The sequence below is a fragment of the Hibiscus syriacus genome, unplaced genomic scaffold (assembly GCF_006381635.1).
Source record: "Hibiscus syriacus cultivar Baekdansim isolate YM2019G1 unplaced genomic scaffold, ASM638163v2 tig00116959_pilon, whole genome shotgun sequence".
NCBI lineage: Eukaryota > Viridiplantae > Streptophyta > Magnoliopsida > Malvales > Malvaceae > Hibiscus > Hibiscus syriacus.
The window spans coordinates 666,861-687,813 of NW_024063485.1; the positions used below are offsets into that span (position 1 = coordinate 666,861).

The 20,953-nt window shown below is 33.9% G+C and overlaps 1 pseudogene; it reads left to right on the forward strand.

Moving 5' to 3' along the window:
- Nucleotides 1-10,882: 10,882 nt before the first annotated feature.
- On the forward strand, nucleotides 10,883-19,721 carry LOC120189706 (annotated as a pseudogene).
- The last annotated feature ends 1,232 nt before the right edge of the window (nucleotides 19,722-20,953 follow it).

The window sequence follows — 20,953 nt, forward strand, 5'->3', positions numbered from 1 at the left end:
ATATTCGAATAATTCTATCGAATATACTTAGAAATCATTTGGAAAATCTTAAAATTCATTTAACTAATTTGTTTTTTATCGAAATATCAAAATGTTTTCAACAATCTCCCCCTTTTGATATAACAAAACATTTTAGTAATTTTAATATTTTTAAATCAAGTTTTGAAATTACTCCCCCTTACTTTAATCACTTCTCCCATTTATCATTTAAAAACACATTTAACACTTCTCCCCTTTTTTGTTAAATCAAACAGACATTTTAAAGAATTTAAACAAGGGTTTGAAATCATTTAGCCAATTGATTATATATAATATAAGCTGCTAAGATCACAAGCAAGAGAAACGTTAGCCATTAGTTTCATAATCAATATTCATAATTAATGTGAAATGGCAAAATTGGTCATTTATCTAATCATGAAGTAAATGATGTAATAATGAATAAATTTAATCACACCAAATATATAATTTCTAACCATTCATAAAAACAAATTCAAAGTCAATCAATCCACAAATTCAAACATTCCAAAATATTCAAAATGTTAAAACAATAAGTTTGGAGTTCAAAGCAAAACATAGAATCACATATCAGGATCAGGAGGAGGAAAACAAGCTCGCATAGGGCCATTTCGTTAGTGAGGTCATTAATACGTGCGTTGGTTGTTTCATTGTTTGTACGCATCTCCCGAAGAATTTCTAATTGTTGAGCTCCCATTGTGGATAAATGGGACTCTATAGAAGTAAAGCGCGAATCCATGGTAGCATATCGAAAATCGAATGTCTCCATAAAGGTTTGAAAATATGGAGGCATTTGATGCGTTTGTTATGCTTGCTCCTCGGGCTGCTCAGGCTCATCTTTGGCTTTATCGATGTCTCGCATTAATTGCTCAAGCTCGAGATCTTCGTCAGCTTTGGGTGGAGCCTGTGAAGAACTAGCTCCCGGAGTATTTGCAGAAGATCGAACCCATTCACCGGTTTCCTTATCGTTAATCCATCCCGCTCTCGTTAAGGAAAGAAGGTTAATTTGTTTCTTAAGGGGGAAAACGGCATCTAGACCGACTCTAAGCCCAGCTTTGGAAAACAGATTACTCAAAATGCAATCGTAAACAAGAGATGAACAGAGTTTCTTGTTAGGAACAAGATTTACGGTTTCAACAATTTCAGCAAAAATAATCTGGGGTAGGTTAATTTTAATATTGTTTTCGAAACAATGTAACCACCAAAGATCTAAGGCTATAAGAGTAGAATAACGACCTCCGGATGGTCGAAACCACCAAGAAATCATTAGATGAAGAAAACGTTCATGAAGGTCTAAGACACTTGTACTATCCCTTCTTTATAACGAGATCCTAAAACCTTTTTTTCATTTAAAATACCATCATTATCTAATCCGAATGTATTGGCTATGTAAGCCGAGTCAATATAAGAATTGTCCTAGAATTAGGAACAAATTCCTATGGTTTCGGTTTCAGTTTGGTTTTTAACACAACGGCATTAGAATAGAAAATACGAACAAGTTGATGGTAAACGATAGGTTCAAGGTCAAAGAGTTTATCAAATTTCCTATTGTAAAAGAGAAGAATTTAAAATTAATAGCTTGACGAGAGGAATACGTTCTTCCCGGATTTTGTAAGAGTCAAAATATTGATAATACCAAAAGCGATGATTTCTAGGACCATGATGATTGAACACGAATTTAGGATAGTCAAGTTAGGATCAATGGGATTAGGATTAGAAATTGGAATAGGAGGAGGATTTGGAGGTGGATTTGGTTGACGGTGTGAACGACTAGATGATGACCTAGCACGTTTAGGATTGGACATGGTTTAGGAAATCAGAATAGAATTGATAACCTGCAATTTAGAAAACACATGTATGCAATCAATCAATCCCAAAACTCAATTGAGTCCTCAATTTTCAAGGTTCTTTAAATCAATCCTAATGGGCAAGTTTTTGAAAAACTTTTGAAAAATATGGTTTTGAGAAACAATATATGTATAGTTTTCATAACAACAACATAATTTAATCAAAACACAATAATTTGAAAATTAATTTTTTTTTCAAAAATTTTGGAAAATTCTTGTGTTTTTGATGAAATTAGTTGTAATATCTAGTTTCTAATCACTAAATAATCAATGCCCGATCTAAAATTCAACCTAGAACTAATTAAAACTAGTTATATGTTCATAAATTGATAAAAAAGAAGTTTTGGAAAAATACCTTGAATGATTTCGGATTTGAGTGAGATTAGATGAAGTTTGCACGTTTTTGATGATTCAAACAGGTTTAGAGGATGATATTTGAAGTGAATTCCGATTAAAAACGTTGATTTGAGGCAAAAATGGAGATTTGAGTGCTTAGAGGGAGAGAAACGGTGGAAGGAAGAAAATAGAGGGTTTTGAACAAAAATAGGGTTCTGCCCGTGTTTAACCAGAACCCCAGGGGGGTATCGATTCCCCTGTGGGGGGAATCGGTTCCCCTTCAAAGGGGGAATAGGTTCCCTCATGGGGGGATCGATTCCCTCTGCACCAAAATGCTAAAATCCGATTTTAAACACCCAAAATGCTAAATTAATTTCCTCTAGTGGTATTGGCAACTCATATATGAAAATTAATCATGTTCAAACAATTAAATTCTTTTTTAAACGATATTGAAATAAAATTAATTTTTCATTAAGAATCATAAACTCCCCCTAACTAATAGCAATGAATGCAATAAAAATTACTATTATAGCATTTTTCATATATTCTTAAAAGTGTTAAAATTATTTTAAACACTAAGTGAAGATAGGTTGGTCAAACCTAATTCTCTCCTAAGTGTCCAAATATTTCCTTGTCTAAAGGTTTGTGAAGATATCCGTAATTGGTGCAAAGTATCAACATTCAGAATTACATCTTCCTTAGTGACATGGTCTCTAATGAAGTGATGTCTATTTCAATGTGCTTAGTTCTAGAGTGTTGGATGATTTTTAGTGAGATAAATAGCACTAGTATTGTAATACTTGATAGGAATGGTACTTACCTACTCAATCCATAATCAAAAAGTTGTTGTTTCATCTATAAAACTTGTGCACAGCAACTACCAGCTGAAATGTATTCGACTTCAGTGGTAGATAATGCAACATAATTTTGTTTCTTTGAAAACCAAGAAATTAGCATAATTCCAAGGAATTGACAAGTACCGGAGGTGTTTTTCCTATCTAATTTGCATCCTCTATAATCCGCATCAGAAAAAGCATGCAAGCTAAAGCTAGAGTCTCTAGGATACCAAAGTCCTAAACTATAAGTGTCCTTAAGGTATCTAAAGATTCTCTTAACAGCTAGTAAATGTGATTCCTTAGGACATGATTGAAATCTAGCACATAAGCAAACACTAAACATAATGTCTGGTCTACTTGCAGTTAGATAAAGTAGATCCAATCATTGACCTATATAATTTAACATCTACATATTTACCTCATTCATCTAAGTCAGCTTTGTTGAAGAGCTCATTGGAGTGTCATGAGGTTTCCCATTTTCCAGTCCAAACTTCTTGAGCATATCTTTGACGTACTTAGCTTGATTGATGAAGATGCCATCTTTTCTTTGCTTGATTTGGAGTCCCAAGAAAAATAAGAGCTCCCCCATCATGCTCATCTCAAACTCACTTGGCATTAGCTTAGAAAATTCTTGGCAAAGAATATCATTAGTAGAACCAAATATTATATCATCAACATAAATTTGAACTACTAATAAATCTTTACCTTTATGCTTTAAAACAATGTAGTGTAAACCTTCCCTTTGAAAAACCTTTTTCAATTTAAAAATTTGACAATCTTTCATACCAAGCTATAGGAGCTTGCTTTAAACCATAAGAGCTTTAAACAATGTAGTGTAAACATTGTATCATCAAAGTTTTCAGATTTTATTTTTGAAAGCTCTAACTCCTTTCTTAACATTTCATTTTGATTTTCCAAGTCTGTTTTAGCTTTCAAAAGAATATCATTTTTAGCAATAAATTTATAAATCAATTTATTGTATTTGGAGTTCATGGTCTCAAACTCTGAAAATAATTTCATAAGCATCTTGTAACTCATTAAAAGATTTTGAATTTGATATATTTGAGTTAGAAGATACCTTTGGCTCTGTGAGAGCTAATAGAGACATCACTTTTATTGGTTTTCTTCTTCCTTGTCTCTATAGATCTCCTCAAGCTTATCCCACATTTCCTTGGCACTTAAACAAGAAGAAATTCTTTATACACATTAGGATCAATTGCACAACATAACATGTGCATAGCCTTTGAGTTTTGTTGAGCTTCCTTCCGTTCTTGAACACTACACCTTATTAGGAGAGGAATATCCTTTCTTGATTATCATCCAAGCTCCTATCAAATGCTTTGATGAATATCATCATACACCTCTTCCAATGACGATAATTTGTTCATTGAAGTGTGAAGGCACGTCAATTGGTCTGGATTCTTCCATGGGAATGAATGGAAGTGGACGCCATCTTATCGATTTAACTCTCCCCGGATCTACTCAAGAGGCGGTTAAACCTTCAAATGAGTTAGGCTCTGATACCAATTGTTGATTAATCGATTGACTGAATCGGCCAAGAGGGGGTGAATTGGCAATAAAAAATTTTGTGGAAGCTTTTGCGAAATTGAAAGAAATTGCACAGCGATTTAGAGTGGTTCGACTTATCAACCAAAGTCTACTCCACTACCTTAGCTATCCACACTAGGATTTTCCAACAAATCACTAATTTGTTCTTTCTTTTGAGGCCAAGAGATAACCTTACAACTCCCAAGAATATAACCTAATTCTTGAGAACACTCTTTTCTCAAAGAGAAATACAAATTTGCAAACTTACAAGAAAAAACCCACAAGGCAATATGTTTGCACAATTCTAGAACAAAGAAAGAACACTCAAGAATAAATACAATTGAGCACAATAAGTGTTCTTGAAAGAAAAATGAATATTGAATGAAAAATAGGCTTGAAATGCTCAAACTTGAGGTTTGATGCTTTCTCTTTGATTCTCTCTTGATTCTAATTGCTTGATGTTTCTTGTTGTTGATCAATGGCTTCTAAGCTTGCTTAAATCACCTTGAATCACTTCTGAACGTTGGGGATAATTAGAGAAAAATAATAGCCGTTTTAGTGTGAAAACATTAATAAAACAGTTTGGAGCGTGGGGGGAATCGGTACCCCCTATGGGAATCGGTTCCCTAAGTGTAAAATTCAAATATTTCGACCGTTATACAAGGGGGAATCGGTTCCCTCCGAGCATACTGGAATTCTCGGAGCCAAACCATTCAGGGGGAATCGGTTCCCTCTGAGCATCTGAAATTTTTGGCTTTGAAATAGTTCGAAATACTTTGTAAAATTATTTTGAAATTGTTTTAAGTTTAAAACTTAATTTTACACTTGAGTAAGGATTAAAATGATCTTTGAAAGATTTGGAGTAATGTTTTGATATCGATAATTGAGCCAAACCATTCAGGGGGAATCGGTTCCCTCTGAGCAATCTGAAATTTTTGGCTTTGAAATAGTTCGAAATACTTGTAAAATTTTTTGAAATTGTTTTAAGTTTAAAACTTAATTTTACACTTTGAGTAAGGATTAAAAATGATCTTTGAAAGATTTGGAGTAATGTTTTGATATTCGAATAATTCTATCGAATATACTTAGAAAATCATTTGGAAAATCTTAAAATTCATTTAACTTAATTTGTTATATCGAAATATCAAAATGTTTTCAACACCAATTCACCCCCTCTGGCTATTTCATGCTCTTGATTGACTCAACACTGTAAAAACTCCATATCAGATCGCAAATAGTATTCTAATATAAATCAAAGTTAACAATAACATCAATATCATAAATCGTGAGCCAAATATGTTTTGTATCATTAAACATAAATCATAGGTCGTATTTTTTATTTCAAATAACATAGTATATTTTTAAATCACAGAAAATATCCATGTGCATAGGGAACACACTAAAGGATCCATTTATTTTTTAGAGGAACTTGGTAATTATTAGTAAGGAAAACACGAAACTTATGTAAATTGATTTGAGTTTATAATGAGATTCCTATTAAAAGGGTTCGATAGCTAAGGTCTAATCATATATTTGGAAATTGATATTTCGGGAATCATTTAGGATTCAAATACATCATGAAGGTATTCAAAAAAATTACATAAGAAATATTTAAGATTTGGATATAACATGAGTGATTCCATTATTTAGTTTATTAGGAACATTTTAGACATTTTGATTCCAGGAAAATTTTAGTAAATCATCCAGTAAAGGTAAAATGGTGATTTATAGTGTTCAAATTTTGAACGGCTTATCAGGTTCCCCAGTCGAATCGAACTGAGAAGATCCCAATGATACAGTACTTAGCAAGTGTTTAGACGAGTAACTTATTAATGTCTATTACGTAACATCGACTACATATATAACTGACACACCATCCTCACAAATCATTATTGAATGCACCTCGAGGAGACGAGCGTGTATGCATACGTGTTTATTTATACTAGATTATAACAGTATCATGAATTTTGACATACGAAGTTGCGCTCTATACCTTTAAGGGTGATACACATTTAGATTCATTAGTATTTCTAGAATTTATCTACTTGCATTCACTTATTCTGGGCCATGAGGTATTTAGTCATTTCAATACTCGAGATTATTTGGTATTTTCAAAACTTGATGGTATTTCGTTCATTTTATTCGATCTAATGTATGAATTATTTCAGTAATTGGTCTTTGAGTGTTTGTTCCATAAAACAGAAATTCTAAGTTTTTTACTCTCAAAGGTTAGAAATCAATTACTACAATTTTATAAACATGCCAGTGATTTAACAAGTGAATTAGTAAGTTATCGGTTTAAATATGAATTCTCAGGTCAATCTCACTATTATGGTCGATCCATATTCTTTTTTATATTCAAGGGTTTATCATCATTTTTCACCTAAGTATTTTGATTATTAAATTTTATCATCGGAATAATTAGATTTGACGGTCTTGAGGTTAACTACTTTATTAAATAAATCCTTGAACTTGAAAATTCTCATTGGTAATTAATTTTTTTATATGAGTTATCCATGTCTTAATTAGTTTACTATCATTTTACTGAAATCAGAGTGGATTTAAAATAATCAGTTATAACTCTTATATAAATTATATTCCTTTTATGCATTGACCAATTAACAATATGTACAACATGCATAGAGCAGTAAAGTATTACCTCAATTTTCGAGCTACATCAGTTGGTCATTTAAACTCTATTTGAGTGCTCTCAAATTTGAATTCGACATCCTGTATTATCTTGGATGTATGACAAAATAAATTGTATCAAAAATAAAACCTAATTGTGAAAACGGGATCAAATTATAATGTAAAGTACTAAAAAAATAGCTTGATGGATTCGAATTTGGTAAAACGAACCTCAAAAATGACTTAAGACGTCGAAAAATCATGATAGGTATTCTTAGAAAAATTAACGGTCGATCAACGATCGATCAACAATGTTCAACGGCTTAGTCAACACGGCTCGATTCAATCGGATTGACTCGGTCAATGGCTCAGTCATCAGCTCGATCAACAATCAACAATTTGGTCAACTTACCTTGAACTAGATCGGGTCAATTGATTCAGACCGGTTCTAGAAGAGTCCCCACTTGCAGAGAATACCCATACGTAGGGTGCGATGCATGGGGCACGTGAGGCCACTCCGACGATCAGAAAATTCTTAAAAATTCCAAAATTGAAATTCAAGAGATTCCAAATCACTTATCGGTGTTGCTGAGAATGAAAAATGGCTAAAAAATACTTTTCGAATATGAACGAAGCTTTTCCCCGTTCACTCTCTTCACCGACGATGGTGACAATGTCAGTAATTACACCGACGAAAGCGAAATGACGAGAGGATCATGATGGTTCCGGTGTTGTCAAACACAGACTCACGAACGGCGACGAAATGACGAAAAATCTTGGGGAAACTATAGTTCTTCGACAATCCTTCGAATCTTTTCCTACGGTCTGAACGATTTCACAAAGAATAGAGAGCGAGGTTTTGATCCGTGTGAAGTGGTGGTTCTAGTGGTGTCGATACTATAATAATATTTTATCAATAATATACTGATCTTGCTGCAAGGGATTTTCTTAACTCTTTATAGGTCATGGATTCAAAATTCCTTTTGACCCCATTTTATTTTTCTTTACCATTTTATGGCCAAAAAGGAAGATGACAAAATTAAGCTCAATGCCTTGAACTAGATGAAAGCTTATAAAACAACCCTCAAATTTCTAAAATCATGAGATTCGGTCCTTAAAAAAAGTCAATCAATTATTTACAAATTAAATTTAAAATGGGGTGTGACATTGGAAGTGGAGTGTCCAAATCACTGGATCAAATGCTTCAATTGGTTAACTAATTACAACAACATTTTTCTACAGTATAATATTGTTAATGATAGAAAACAAAGGAATAAAATCTTTAAAAATTAGGATTCAAATCTAGGATAATTACAAAATATAAGAGCACCTAAATTAGTTACACAATTTAATTTTAATTATATTAACTGCATTATATATTTTTAAATCGTATTTAATGCAATAAGTTATTATTAATTGTTACTAGGGCGGTTTAAAAAACTCTGAACCGTTAACCGTAATCGTTAACGGGTATAACCGTTACATTTAACATGTTAATTAATCGGAACATTAATATTAAACGGTTTCAGTTAACCGAACCACTAAAAATGATGGTTAACAGTTAAGGATACAAATACAAGTTTTGATAAACGGTTAACCAATAGTTAACGTTAAAAAAAATAAATTTCTAATTTATTATATTTTTACACAAATAACTTAATATAGTTTTCTATTATATATATATTTAATAAAATTTGTATACAAAATAATTATATATATATATTTTTAATTTTTATTTCTTTTAAAAATAGAATTATTCTTACACCAATATAATTATATGTTTATTGTTAGATACTAAGATATTTGGAGATATACATAATTACACCGATGTAAGTATGCGCTAAGTGCTACACTTTTTTATTTTATTCACTTGCATTGGTGTAAGTATGTGTTAAGTTATATTTTTTTAATATGAATTATGAAAAAAATTTGACAAATAATTATAATAGGTTAATTTATAACCGAATCGTTAATAATGATTAATCGTTAACGGTTAATCATTTTTTAATGACTAAATTACCGTTTAGGCCAATTAGTATGATTAACCGTCCATGAACAACTTTAATTGTACCTGTGAACCCTCATCCCTGTGAATCCCATGTTTAGGCGAACCTTACACATACGAGACGTACCCCGCGAACAATTAATCGTGACCACGTGTCGAAATCCCCTAATGCTTGCGAGCATTACTCACACATGATCACCATCGATCACGTGTCGGTACACGTAATTTCTTCTGATGACTAATTAATTTATAACACCATTTCCTAGGACGTCAGATCAAGATCAATGCCACGATTACTCCCTAACGACACTTTTTCAAAACATTATAAAGAGTCATGCAAACAAAGAAAGAGAGATCTCAGACAACATATAACAAATTCATTGGACCAAAAACCTCTAGAAGAGTGATCTGAGTCATTTTCCGACCATCTTTTATGATTGTTAGGCATATTATTTGTTTTACCATTCTTTTTTAGTGATGTTTTAAAATTTTCTTATAGAATATATTTTTTAAAAGTTTTTTTATAATTTTAGATGAATAAAAGGTAATATTAGTTCATAATCTTTCTAATTATTGACAATGTATACACATCCTACAAATACAACTGCTCGAATCTGTGATCTTAAAGAGAACAACACTCATTTAACTATTGACGTCACTTGGGTCAATTTGGCATTGATGTGGAAAAACACTTTTAGCTAAAAGTTGCGGTTTGAAAGTCGAAGCTGTACCAAATGGCTAAAAGTTAGAAGAAAGTTTACAAGGTAATATATGTTCAAAACTATTTTTAACCAATTGAGAATGCACAGTCCTATAGACGTAACTATTTGAACCATTTTTAAAAAATATATTTTAAGGTAAAGTACACAAATGGTCCCCAAACTATAAGATATTATTGAGTCATTCGACTATTAGAAGTTATAAAATGATCCTCTAACTATAGAGAGTTGCTTTGTTGAGTACCTGAACTATTAAAAATTACAAAATAGTCACTCGACTATTAATTATGTTTCAAATTCGTTATTTTATGTTAAAAATCAATGGTGCCTGAGTTGGACGTTAACATATTAATTGAGATATAACAGTCTTTTGAGATTATGAGATCAGATTTTATCATATCTCAGTCAGTAGATTAACCTATAACTCGCATTGTCATCAGATTTTTAATGAAAAATGACGTGTTTGGAACACAAGTAATAGTCGGGTGACCATTTTATAACTTTTAATAATCAAGGGACTCAACAAAGTAACTCCCCATAATCAGAGGATCATTTTATAACTTTTAATAGTCGATGGACTCAATAAAGCAATATCCTATAGTTGAGGGACCATTTGTATACTTCACCCTTTATTTTATTAGTAAAATCATTTTATGGGTTTAATGGGTTCTATTTTTAAAATTAAATAAATAAAGAGTATAGATATGGTCGGTCCATACATTAGTTGATGCCAGTACGAGAACTGTGGAAAAAGGAAACTTTGTTATTCATTCCATGCGGCGTCGCCCACAGGTAAAATTAATCAATCAATTCATTTACCAGAAACAAATATATATTTCAAAAAAGAAATCGCATTATCCTCATATTTCCCCAAATTACCCCTCTCGGGAATGTAAATACCGTTTATGCTTTAAATTGCTTCATAAAAACCCAACAGAAAGCTGAAGCAGATTTATTTGTTTATTATTAAAATCTGTTATTTCCTGTGTTGATGAACTAATTAATCTTCCATATTTACCCTTATCATCTTCACTCTATTTTCATGGAATTCTTCTTTGGTCAGATTTTATTTTGAAGGTAGGGTTAAAACAATAAAATTCAGAAAATATATCATCATTTTTTTTTATTTCATGATAAAATTAGTAACTTCCCTTTTTCTGTTTTTTTTTTTCTGGTGTTGCTATTTTTTTTAGGTTGGGATTAGGTTTAGATCTGTTTGGAATCAGATTCATCTTTTTAATGTTTTTCTTCTTTATTTTGTTATGGCTCCAAATTTAGGTAAATTTTCATGATTTTTTTTCTCCTTGAAAAATTGGTGTAGTCAAAAGGAGTTTTCTGAGCTGCTGAAGTGAAGCCAAATTACAGATATCTTTTGGATCATGTAAGCTCCATTTTCTTTCTTCTAATTTATTTAATTTTTTTGGGTATATTTTTGGGGATCTTTTGCTTGCATTTTTTTTACCCGATGATAACTATAAAATAGTAAATTAGAATTTTAAGGGATTTATTGTATTATATATTTTTTCGGAAATCTTCATGGATCAGATTGAATGTTTGTGGTCTTTTAGGGTTTAGGGCTGTTTTAATCAATTAAGGCAGTAATGCATGATGATCATGGATTTAGCTGGACATTAAGGTACCATAAATTCTGTTCAGGTCTCTCGATTTTATGTTCTATAAGAAAAGCTGAAAAATTAGTTCAAATGAAATTGATGTTGAATCTTATTTGTTGCATATGAATTTTTGAAGGTTACAGTTGATGATAAATTTTCTGATCCAAAAATGGCCTGCAATTTGTTATTTTATTGTTATATAGAACTTTCTAGAAGCAGTATTTTTAGAAATTTGATTGCAACATTTCACATTTGAGGGATCATGATTTCAAAGTAATCAAATAACATAGTTTCCAACTGCATCATCACTTCCTTGGTTTTAATCAATTATGTGAAAAATGAGTCTTGTTGATTCACCTAATCAGGTTATATTAGTAATCTGATCAGGAGTTTTATCAAATGCCTCACTGCTCTTTGGGTAACCTTAGGTGTTTGATACAAAATTATATTTGTATTTCCAATTTTTTTATTATCTATGACATGATTCTAGGATTTGGGGATTGGCCGGCGTATACATGGGCTTCGAAGTGTTTGGCCTGGCAACATACTTTAGCATTGATCCTTACGAATGTAGCAAGAATCAAAATGCAGGAATAAGCCTAAATCTTATTTGCCCTCGCTCTCTTGCTCTATCAACTGAAAATAGTCAGGAAATAGCTTAGCAAGGATCATTGGAAATTATCATATTCAAATATGCTAGAATGTAGTCATCCTCGGTTCTTATTATCCTCATATCTTCTTGAACTTACTGAATTGTGGTTTTCTGGGGAAAACCTGAAAATTTATTGCATTGATTATTGCTGTGTTGACATGTTTTATGCTGAGTTCGTGAGAACATAATGGTTTGATTGAATGAAGCTTTTGAATTATGTTTCATATATTTTTTCTTAATACTTGCCTTCTAATTCTGTGTAGCTAAAATTTCTTTTTAAAGCAGTTCAGAATTATAGTTAGGATGTTGGGCCCGAATTGATTCTTTAATTTTTAAGCTTGGTCTGTTTTGTATTCAACTGTTCCTATTCCATATACAGAATGTAGGGTTTGAAGTGTCATTCGTTGTCTTGTGTAGCAATACAGATGGGGACAGAACTTATGAGAGTTTTTGTTAAAGAAGAGAACGATGATATTCCACCAGTTCCCCCAGGTTTTGAATCATATGCATCTTTTACGTTAACAAGGGGGGCTCAAGATTCTGTAAAACATGAGAATGGTAATGAGAACTATTGTTCTGCCTCCATGACTGCGAGAAGTTCGGATGCCATTCCTGCCCCGAAGGAAATTGAATTGGGAAATAATGAAAACACAAATATTACAAGATCTCTGAAGCGAAGACCTTGGATAAACTATGATATATATGATAGCAGTCCAGAAGATGAGCCTGATTGTGGAAAGCTTGATCTAGTTAGTTTCTTCTTTTCTTGTAATTTATTTGTTGAACCTTCTGTATTTTTTTTTTTTGCATTTTGAAAAAGTTGTTTTGTTTTATATTTTTGGATCTAGTTTTGGAAATTTTAGTAAAACAATATGCTATCACCACTTCATGACAACGCTACATCTTCGTAGTTTCATATGTCATTTATTTTTGCAGAATCAAAGATTGAGACATAATCTTCCTAAAGGCGTTATCCGTGGATGTCCAGAGTGTAATCAGTGCCAAAAGGTTAGCTTTTCAACTTCTTTTGTTCTCTCCTAGTTTCGTGAACTTTTTACGTGTTTCATTATCTGCCTCAGGCAGCACCACTCTTCTATTGTCATTTTTTACAATACTGCTGTTATGCTTATACTCTATGGTAGCAACATTGTAGATGTAAGAAGGACTTGGAAATGCCTTGTAGTTAAGTTTTTTTCAGGAATAAATGATGTCTAATTTATATTGTAATTAGCTTAAAGTGACAATAACTGGTAATTGAACCTCTATGAAGTAACTCGACAATACAATTTGGATTGTGTAATTGATATGCTATTCACCTTTTTTAACAATTGTCTTCAAATATTATATCATTGATATGTAAATTGGTGGAACAGGTAACTGCAAGATGGCATCCAGAAGAAGCGTGTAGACCAGGCATTGTGGATGCACCTGTGTTCTACCCAACGGAAAAGGTATTTAATGTTGCTTACAATATTTGAGTTGTTTGAATATCATAATTTGCCTCCCATAGTTGTTACTGGTCAAATCTGCAGTTCTGCATTAGATTAAATATCTTATCTGGTTTTGTAATGTCCCCCAGGAGTTTGAAGATGCTTTGAAGTATATAGCTAGCATACGACCAAAAGCGGAACAATTTGGAATCTGTCGCATTGTTCCTCCATCTTCTTGGAAGCCTCCTTGCCCTCTTAAAGAAAATAATATATGGGAAAATTCCAGATTTGCTACTCGTGTGCAGAGGGTTGACAAGCTTCAGAATCGTGGTTCAATGAGAAAACTGTCGAAAGTTACTAGCAATATGAGGAAAAGGAGAAGATGCATGAGAATGGCTGTAGACTGTGGGTCTGATAGTGAAAATATCTCATTGTCTTCTGATGCTGGATTTTGTGAAGTAGAGAGGTTTGGGTTTGAACCTGGTCCAGAGTTTACTGTGGATATGTTTCAGAAGTATGCTAATGATTTCAAGGCCCAATACTTCAGGAGGAAGGAAACCGATGTAGATATGAAAGGAAAAATGTCCATTCTTCCTGAGCACCATGAACCTTCAGTTGAGAATATTGAGGGTGAATACTGGCGTATAGTGGAGAAAGCAACTGAGGAAATAGAGGTAAGATTTGTGAGTTTGGAAATTTTCTCCTTTCCTTTCTGTTGATTAAGTTACTAAGCGAGGATAGCCTGAGCTATTGAAGTCACTATCCTGCTCCAGGAAGCTATAGTGGGACCAAATATGAGTTTGAGATAACTTTATTTTTAAAGCTTTTCTAAAAGCTGAAATGAGTTTCTGGAGGCTAGGAAGTTCGAAATGGGAGATTCTAGAAAGTGTCACTAGGAGAAGCTGATAGACAAAGTCAATGAAGTTTCAAGTGAACCAAAGAAAATTGTTCATAGTTAGCTCAAACAATTTCATTCTGATGAAGTATTTGAAAAAAATCTCACACCAACAAACTGTTTTTTTACACACGAACTAGCCCATCTAACTCTGGTTGTTTTCTTATCTGCTCTGCTCTGGGCTTTCTTTCTCTTTAAACCAGTTACGAAGAGGAGTTGCTAACTCTTATATTCCTTTTCTTTTTCAGGTCTTATATGGGGCTGATCTGGAAACGGGGGTTTTTGGTAGTGGATTTCCTAATAAGTCCAGTCAAGTTGGATTTGCATCCAGTGAGAAGTACATAAAATCTGACTGGAACTTGAATAACTTCCCCAGGCTTCCTGGATCTGTTCTCAGCTATGAAAGCAGTGATATTTCGGGGGTTCTGGTTCCCTGGTTGTATGTAGGAATGTGCTTTTCATCCTTTTGTTGGGTAAGACTTCTATGGCTACATACTTCCTTTCCCCATGCATGAGTCAACCTCGTTCTGGTATTTTTTTTTATAGTTTTGTGTTAGCCTAGCTTGTGAAAATGAAATTCATGTCAATTTATTTTGTTTGGGTGAACATTATTCTCCATTTGGTTCTCCCATAAATCTTGTACCTTCAAGTTGGCATGATAAGAATAGTTAAGAGGTTGGTATGCCTGAAAAGTTGTTCCAGGATGGTGTTGTCAAACACTAGATGGATTTGTTACCAGAATAATGGAAGAAACTCGTAACAAAATATTATGCCGCCTGGCCCAGTGTGCAGAAATTTGCGGATATATTTTTATGTTTTCTTAGATGTTAGCCATAAATGATTCTTTTGAAATTTGAGTTATTGAAGTCATGTTTAAGGCCATTTCAATATAATGGGTGGCCTGAGGATTGCTAATATTGCTATTTTTCCCATTTGTTTTATGTGGATGGGACTAGCATGTTGAAGATCACCACCTATACTCACTGAATTACATGCATTGGGGTGCTCCCAAAGTATGGTATGGTGTCCCTGGAAAGGATGCTCCTAAACTGGAGGAGAATATGAAAAAGCATTTGCCTGACCTTTTTGATGAACAACCTGACCTGCTTCACAAACTGGTAAGCTAAAAGATCTATAACATGGTGTTTATATTTGTAATTGTAGCTAAAGGTGACTTTATTTAACTGTTTTGGAGTTTGTCAAATGTACTAAGAAGCCAAATGTATTAAAAGATACTTTTAGTTCTCGAATTTAACTTATTAGATAATCCCGATAGCTCTTTATCAGGATATCATGTTTTACAAAGACCCACCCCCACCCCAACCAAAAAAACAAAAAACAAAAAGAGCGAGAGAGAGAGAGAGCTTGATAAGGTCAGTTCTAAGCTGAACCTGGCTCAAACATTCAAAGGGTACTGGCTATAATGATTATTAGTTAAAATTTCCAACTTTTGAGAGAAGATCACAAATAGGCCTTACCAAGCGAGTAACTAAATGAATTTTTAAGCCTGAACTAGTTTTGGTAATATACAAACTGAATTATACTGCCTCTAGTCTCATTTCTAGTTTGGATATCTGAGAGGGGTTAGGATGCTTTGGTTCACTATCCTAATCGACCACTTAAAAGTAAATGGAGTGGATGCATAACAAATTTGTATGTCATGGCGCAAATGTAGTGGATCGTAAGATCTTCTCTTTTCCAAATTATGCTTAATTACTGTAATATACTTCATGATACAAATTACGCCCTGAATGTCATTCTTTCATGCAGGTCACCCAGCTATCCCCTGCTATACTGAAATCTGAAGGGGTTCCTGTCTATCGATGTGTTCAGAATGCTGGACAGTTTGTTCTAACATTCCCTAGAGCATATCATGCAGGGTTCAACTGTGGTTTCAATTGTGCAGAAGCAGTAAATGTAGCTCCTATTGACTGGCTGCCACATGGGCAGATTGCTATTGAGTTATACCGTGAACAGGGAAGGAAAACTTCCATCTCGCATGATAGATTGTTGCTTGGAGCAGCAAGGGAAGCAGTCAAAGCCTACTGGGAGCTCAGCTTATTGAAGAAGTATACTTCTGATAACTTAAGGTGGAAAGGTTTATGTGGAAAGGGTGAAGTATTAGCTAATACTCTCAAGGTAAGTTATGTTTTTTATTTTTCTTTGGGCTAATTTATTTGGTGGGATTTTATTAATTCTTATTTTGTCAGTGCAGAATCTCTGTATATGATCTGGGTTTGAACTGTGTAAATTTTATTCTTAAGCTAGAACTGTGCATCTGATTCAAATTTAATGTTTGATCAACTTTTTAAGTTGTTTTGGATTGGTCCAATCTCCAGAGAATTGTTGATCCCAAATCTTTAATGATGTAAAACGCTTGTGATTATGAGCTCTAAATATTTATGCTCATATGAATGTAGCATGCATATATACTTCCGTGTTTACTGTATTTGTGCATATAGACACTAACCTGTTAAAAGTTATTTTTGCTTTGTTGATAAAATAAATTATATCTGGCGATTAATTTAGTTCCAATTCAAAATTGGAAATAGAATTCATGTTTATCAGTCTTGTACTAATATTCATTTAGTAAACTTATTAGCATATAGGCAATGCTTAATTGTAACTCGGGTTGATTTTGACAGACTATATATGTTTATTTCTTACAGAAACGTGTTGAGATGGAGCGTATGAGCAGGGAATGTCTTTGCAGTTCCTCTGAAACTGTGAAAATGGAGAGCAATTTTGATGCTGCCAGTGAGCGAGAATGCAGTATATGTTTTTTCGATTTGCACCTTTCTGCTGCAGGTTGTCGTTGCTCCCCTGATAGATATGCATGCTTGAGACATGCAAAGCAGTTCTGCTCATGTGCTAAGGGTGCCGAAATTTTCCTATTTCGATATGATATAAATGAATTAAATATCCTTGTTGAAGCAGTGGAAGGAAAACTAAGTGCAGTATATAGGTGGGCAAGACTAGACCTTGGGCTGGCCCTGAGTTCATATGTAACCAAGGACAATATAGGTGGCAGGCTATCCCATACTCGAGAAGGAGTACCTAAAGAAGTGACAAACCCATCAGTCATTTCCTCCAAAGACTTACCGGGAAAAAAAGAAATTTCGAAAAACAAACCCTCGATTTTATCTCAAACTTCTGCTCAGATGTTATTGCTACCAAGAAATAAGCTATCTGATGCTGCATTACCATCAGAAGATCCAAATTCTAAGTTGAAGAAAGGGGAATATGTTCTTTCTTCTTCAAGCTTAAGCATGCCCGGAGGCCAAACTGCCATGGCAAGTAGAGCAAAGAAACCTTCAGCTCCACGAGATAATAATAGCATTCTTATTAGTGATGAATCTGAGAATCCAGTTTCCAAAAGACCACAAGAAGATTCTATCACAGAGCATTTGGAAACCTCGCTGAGGCTGGCACCATATGGTGAAAAAGCGAACACATAAATACAAGAATGGGGCTATCTTAACTACCCCTCTAACTGATGCTGCGGTAATGAATCAAAAGGATGCCAATTCCCCTGATGTACAGAAGACTAGTAGCTCGTCTCATTATTCTCACATGAAAGATGAGAAAGCTGAAAACAGTATCACATCGGTAGGATCTAATCACCAGAATATATTTTGTCGTTCAGAATCTGCCACTCCAGAATCTGGTAAAGGTGTTCAGGATTCTTGTAATACCACAGAGAAGGATGATGACAAGAACAAACCATCGACTGTTGAAATCAACCTTCAGCATATGCTGCCTTTGGTCAGTGAAAAAGTTGACAAGGATAAATATGAGAAGGTGGGAGTCATTGCCTCTGCAAATTTAATTGACAATACAAGAAGTAATGTAGGAGGGCTTTCTTGCTCTCCAAATAATTTGGACAGAAACTTCCGGCAGAAAGGTCCTCGCATTGCTAAGGTAGTGCGTAGGATCAACTGTAATGTTGAGCCGTTGGAATTTGGAACTGTACTCTCGGGGAAGTTATGGTGCAACAGCCAGGCCATTTTCCCAAAAGGTATGTTGCATTGTTGTTTATTGAGACTGATGCATGTCATTATGATAGGTACTGGCAGCTAGATGTATTTACTCGTTCTTATGAATGCAGGATTCAAGAGTCGGGTTAGATATATTAGTGTTTTAGATCCGACAAATATGGCTTACTATGTCTCGGAAATTTTGGATGCAGAGAGGGATGGACCTCTGTTCATGGTAATAAAAATTTTGTTCTATCAACTATGTTTTTGTACCACAATCTTATTAATTAGACAATTTTTCTCTTTCCTGATTATGCTTCGACTAGTATTTGATGATGTTGGAAAATGTTGTCATGGTTTTTTCAGTATGCATGGCCTTAATGTTGATTTCGTTTCAGGTATCGGTGGAGTACTGTCCCAGTGAAGTATTCGTTCATGTTTCAGCTGCCAGATGCTGGGAGATGGCGAGAGAGAAAGTGAATCAAGAGATAACGAAGCAACATAGACAAGGGAAGACCAACCTCCCGCCATTGCAGCCTCCCGGCAGCCTCGATGGCTTTGAGATGTTTGGTTTCTCTTCACCCGAAATTGTTCAGGTAAATTAGTTAGTAGACTATATTTGGTTCCCTCGACCTCCATTTCTCGTATGCTTAACAGATGGAGTAAAACTCAGTTATCGTTTGCTCAACATAATAAACCAGGTCATTGAGGCAATGGACCGTAATCGAGTTTGTACGGAGTATTGGGACTCTCGGCCTTACTCACGGCCGCAAGTTCAGTTTCTACAACATTCTCATCCCCCTGGTAATGCGGGCAATGTGATTAGAACTTCCGGAGAACAAAACAATGTAGGGCCTCCTCGGAACAATTGTGTGTCCGGTGAAGTTGACACACCACTCAGAGGTCTATTCAAGAAGGCGAACTCTGAAGAATTACACTCACTTTGCAGCATTTTAAGTGAGAAAAGGCCACCTATGGGTATAGACCTTGTGACTCGACTTCTCGAGGATGAGATTCACAGTCGTCGTAGATGATTGAAAATAATTTTGTCATCCCGATTCTAGATTCGGGAGTCCATTTCCTACATTTTTCAACTCTGTAAATATTGCACGTTGCACGTTCGGCTTTCAATCAATCCACGATTCTTTCCAGGTAGAAGAAGAAAGTAATAACTGTGGGATCTTTTGCGTAAAGGATGAATGAATAACTAGTTGATCTAATGAGATGGGGTATTAGATTTTTAAATCAAGATTAGGGGCTTAAATCGTGATATTTTGAATGAAACAAATTGACTTGAGAATATCAGTCCTATAATAAGTTTTTGCAGTATCTAATCTAAATTAGTTAATTAATAAATCGGATGCCGATAACTGTATCGGAAGGTATGGGCTATCAGACCACTTCAAATCTTGTCTGGTCACGAACAAACTATTTTCGTACATGCTTTAATCCGACTATTGGTAATTTCTGCAAATCTTCGAATTATTGTTTTAATGTGAAAATATTTAAATTAACAAATAATTAATTAAATTATCGGAATCAAGTTTGTAGGTAATGAATATATAAGAGTCACTAATATTTGTCGCGATTTCATTATGAATAATAGTTTTGGATGTCCATATATAATATAATGTTATTTAAATTTATAATATTTAAATTCGTAAAGACAATAATTATATGTAAATATTTGAATTTACATTATTTATTGTAAGAAAATAGTAGTAAATTGTTGAGCGTTGGTGATTTGCGGGATTGGAAGTGTCCCGCAGGCGCATGCGAGTGGGGAAATTCCATTCGACAACTCTTCCAGAAAAATGAAATAAAATAAAAATAAAGAAAGGGGGAGTCAAAGATTCGAATCGTACAATGAAGAACTTTTCTGAAAAAAAAAGGAAGCGACTGTTTTACATACTGTTCTACTGCATGTTCATTTTTTTATAATCATCTGTGTTCAATTTATCGACTAATTTAGATTAGAGGTGGTAAACAGGATATTTGAATCGGATTTTGGTTGTCATTTCGGGTGGGGTAATTTCGGGTCTATATTAAATTTGGTTTAATTTTGTTCTGATCAGATCGGTTTTGGTTCGGACCTAGTTCGGGTGTACAGTAAATCGGATCGGGTCGGGTATCGAGTCAAGTCAATTTTCAGGTTGAATGATTATCCATTCGTTAATTTTCTATTCGGATCAATGTCAGATCATTTTTGGATCGAGTCAATATCAGATCGGTTGATTTTTGGGTCTGATTGATACCGGATCGGTTAGATTTCGGGTCGGTTGATTTTTGGTTTACGTCAACCTTTAGATCAGGTCAATTCGGGTTGAATTGATCATGAGTTTAATAAAAAATAAAGTATATATAGAATTATTGATATATTCTTGTAAAACTATGTCTTCTTGTTTGTTAATCTTATCATTTAGGCCTAATTTCAATTCTCAATCGTTCAATA